General features: G+C 37.0%; 1 pseudogene across 1 annotated transcript; it reads left to right on the top strand.

The window, feature by feature from the left end:
• Positions 1 to 361: 361 nt before the first annotated feature.
• On the top strand, positions 362 to 3,812 carry LOC114175024 (ABC transporter C family member 14-like; annotated as a pseudogene). Its single transcript, XR_014994044.1, has 5 exons — positions 362 to 1,086; positions 1,192 to 1,512; positions 1,629 to 1,727; positions 1,835 to 2,465; positions 2,599 to 3,812. The product of XR_014994044.1 is annotated as an ABC transporter C family member 14-like (transcript).
• The last annotated feature ends 467 nt before the right edge of the window (positions 3,813 to 4,279 follow it).

Below are 4,279 nucleotides of genomic sequence, written 5' to 3'. Positions count from 1 at the left end.
AAAGAGAATGTGAAAGGGGTATTGTGTGTGGAACACGGAGAGTCAGAAGAAAATAGTGTGAGAGTAATTTATTTTTGAATTAATTTTTAATCTTTAAAATTCTGAGAAATTGACACGTAACCATATTTTCCTTTTGTAGAAAGTAAAATTTGAATATAAGTAGTTCAGAAATATTAAAATATTAAAAAAGTTGCCATTTGTTAGTTTAGAATTGTATATAGTATTAGATGTCACTGATTTCCATTTCGTTTTCTTCTTTCAATTTCGTTTACTCTTGCCCTAACTCACTTCTTATTTTTCCAATGTCAAATAGCAACGCTAACCGTGCATCGCAATCAGAGTGCGATTCCTGTGATTCCTACATGCTGTGTGGATGATGCCATTCAAGTTGGCATTGGTTTAGTTTTGCTTTACAATTGTTTGGGAGCCTCAGTGGTTACGACTATGGTTGGACTTCTTGGTGTCATTGCATTTGTTGTGGTGGCTAAAAGAAGGAACAAGCATTACCAGCTTAATGCAATGACGTGTCGCGATTCAAGGATGAAGGCAGTGAATGAGTTGCTTAATTACATGTGTGTCATCAAGTTCCAAGCATGGGAAGAGCATTTCAATGGGAGAATTTTTGGTTTTCGCAAGTCTGAGATTGACTGGGTTTCCAAGTTAATGCACTCAATCTGTAGCATTTTTATTGTGTTGTGGAGCACCCCATAACTCTCAAGTTTGGTATCGTGCTTTTGCTTAGAGTTCGACTTGATGCAGGCACGGTTTTCACCACCATAAGTGTGTTTAAGATCTTGTAGGAACCTATTATATAGTTTCCTCAGAGTATGATATCTCTTTCATAATCGCTGGTATCACTTGGCCGGTTAGATGGGTACATGTCTAGCACGGAATTATCGGATGATTCGGTTGAGAGAGAGGAAAGGTGTGGTGGACGCATTGTTGTGCAGGTCAGAGACAGAACCTTTAGTTGGGATGATGATGACCAGCTTCAAGACTTGAAAAACATTAATTTAGAGATTAATAAGGGGGACATCTTCATTCCTTGCTTGAATTCTTGGTGAGATGCATAAAAATTCTGGGAAGGTATGTACTTATTTTTTGTTTAGAAATGAGGACATTATTTTCTGTACCATGTAGTCACTAATTTATGTGGTGGTGTTCGTTTCTGACTGTATGTTTTGGTGGAAGATTCAAGTTTGTGGGAGTACTACTTATGTTGCACAAACATCTTGGATTCAAAATGGGACGATTGAGGAAAATATTCTCTTTGGCTTACCAATGAACAGGCAGAAGTACAATGAAGTGATCAGAGTTTGTAGCTTGGAGAAAGACTTGGAAATGATGGAGCATGGTGACCAGACAGAGATTGGAGAGTGTGGCATCAACCTAAGTGGTGGTCAGAAGCAGCGCATACAACTTGTCAGAGCTGTGTATCAAGATTCTGATATATATCTTCTTGATGATGTTTTCAGTGTTGTAGATGCAGATACTGGCACTGAAATATTCAAGGTCATTATCTGATATCTTTATATGTTTCCTACAATTCTATAAGTTATACTAATTCATGTTTTTTGGACCACTGGCTAGTTCAAGTTTCTTGCTAGTATAGCCATATTTTAAATTAGAGTAATTCTATGCTGGAATGTGTGAGGGGATCTCTTGAAGGTAAGACCATTATTCTTGTAACACACCAAGTAGACTTCCTACAAAATGTGGATCTTATAGTGACAAGTCCTTTTTATGATCTTTTAATGTTTTGTCTAAGTCAATCTCCAATCGAACTTGGTGAGTGATTCTAAATTTCTAATACAGATGTTTGTTTGGTGAAAAGGTGATGAGGGATGGAACGATAGTACAATCAGGGAAGTACAATGATCTACTTGCTTCTGGAATGGATTTTAGTGCTCTTGTTGCAACACATAAGACATCTATGAAACTTGTGGAGCAAGGTGCGGTCATGCCTGGGGAAAATCTGAACCAACAAATGAAATCACCGAAGGCAGCTTCTAATAACAGAGAAGCAAATGGTGAAATCAATCCTCTTGATGAGCCCAGGTCTGACAATGAAGGTTCTAAATTCATCAAAGAAGAGGAAAGAGAAATTGGGAATGTTAGCTTTCATATCTATAAACTTTACTACACTGAGGTTTTTGGGGTGGTGGAGCATTGGAGGAGTAATTATTCTTTCTGTGTTGTGGCAAACTTCTATGATAGCGAGTGATTATTGGTTGGCTTATGAAACATCAGAAGAGCGTGCACAGTTCTTCAATCCTTTTGTGTTTATTTCTATCTACGCCATTATTGTTGTAGTTTCAGTTCTTTTGATTGTGCTGAGATCCTACTCTTTCATGATCCTGGGGTTAAAGACAGCACATATATTCTTCTCTCAAATTCTCCACAGCATCTTGCATGCCCCCATGTCTTTCTTTGACACCACTCCATCCGGGAGAATTCTAAGTAGGGTAAGAATTCGAAGGCTCATAGTATGCTATTCTAAATGTCACATGGAATTATAACCTGGAGTCTCTTTAGACAAACTCATGCAGTATATGTCAACAATTCATGTGTTTGATTTTTCAATTTTGGGTTTTGCAGGGTTATTTTCTTGCTTCCTCTCGTGACTTAACTCGTCTGGATTCAATTACAAAAACATTTGTCATTCACCATTTCTCTGAAAGCATTTCAGGGGTCATGACAATCCGCGCATTCAGAAAGCAGGAGTTTTGGATAAAAAACATTAAACGGGTAAAGTCTAATTTGCTAATGGATTTCCACAACTTTAGTTCCAATGCGTGGTTAGGTTTCCGTTTAGAATTGCTTGGAAACATAGTTTTTTGCTTCTCCGCCATGTTCATGGTCATGTTACCCAACAATATCATAAAGCCAGGTAAGCAAACTCAATAGAAAATCAGTTATAAATTATTTACCTTATTTTTTCAATGATCCTTCACATTACATACATTTGGTTTAATCTTTTAAAGTGGTCCTCAGCAGATCAAATGATTTTGTTTCTGTCAATGTCATCATAACTAAGACTCCTTCGAACAAGTATTTGTTCCATACAAAATTCTAAGAAAAACTCATAATAGGTGGACCAGGTTCATAGTGTAATTCTTACACAAGGATATACACTAGAGCAAACCCGGAGTTACAAAGTGGAATTGTAGCATGGAATGGAATGTCTAGCACACTTAACTGTGGGCTCTGATGTAATTGTCGGTTCATGTAGTTGTTTAATTTGCACCATTAACTATTTCTCATTCAAGAAATAACAGTAAAAATTAATTTGTCTTGATGCAAAAAATAATTGTTAAATACTTGTTTCGTCAGAGGCATAATGAGGCTTGATGCTCGTGCACGCCAAGATGTTGCTTTTCTTGGAACCGAATTTCTCAAACTGGATGGTTAGCTCTCTACCTAAACAATCTATTATTGTACTTTAACTTTTTATTTCACTTTTTCCATGCAATGAAACAATTTTTCTTAGTTAGTGCTGATAATTTTCCAAATATCTGCACTACAAGTCATTGCATTTCATATACAAGGACAACAATATCCTCCCTATCCCGGGGATGTGACCACAGAAAGGATCGCTGCTCTTTAGGTCTTTGTCTTTTCCATTTTGTTCTAGTTCTGTTTATATGTAACCTGGTCCACATATATCAATTGAATGAGGAAAAATACATCAATCATATTCTAAAGTGGAAGAAATAAAAAGCGGGATGGGAAGGAAATAATTAATTTTTCTTTTCTTTCATTGTTTGATAGTACTTAAAAGGGTAATGATGAAAAAAGTTGTGGGACCCACCTAAATCTTCAATCCTTTGAAATTGGAAGGAAAATAGCTTTTGTAATTAAAGAATATATATATATATATATATATATATATATATATATATATATATATATATATATATATATATATTCTAGTGTAGGAAAGGGATTTGACCGCGGTTATTTTGACCTTTTGGCTCCGGTTTTACACCCGAGGCATATACTGACGAGGTAAAAAAGATCTATTTATGTCTCGGTTATGAACCGAGGCATATGCAAGGGTTACTGCCTTGGTTCTGGAGGGAACCGAGGCCTAATAGGTATCACGAATTTAAAAAAAAAAACTTTCTGACCCACCGTCTTTAAAGTTAGGGTTTCCTCTCACCGACTCCGGCGCCGCACACCACTTCGGCAGTCTCAGCACCATCCTCGCCGCTTCAATTCAAGACGCCAAGGACCGCATTGCGCAGATCGAGTACGTCTTCTGCTCAAAGCTCTATCC

The sequence above is a fragment of the Vigna unguiculata genome, chromosome 3 (genome assembly GCF_037176805.1).
Source record: "Vigna unguiculata cultivar grain cowpea cultivar isolate G323 ecotype 2 chromosome 3, ASM3717680v1, whole genome shotgun sequence".
NCBI classification, from domain to species: domain Eukaryota; kingdom Viridiplantae; phylum Streptophyta; class Magnoliopsida; order Fabales; family Fabaceae; genus Vigna; species Vigna unguiculata.
This window is presented reverse-complemented; position numbering and strand designations above follow the sequence as displayed.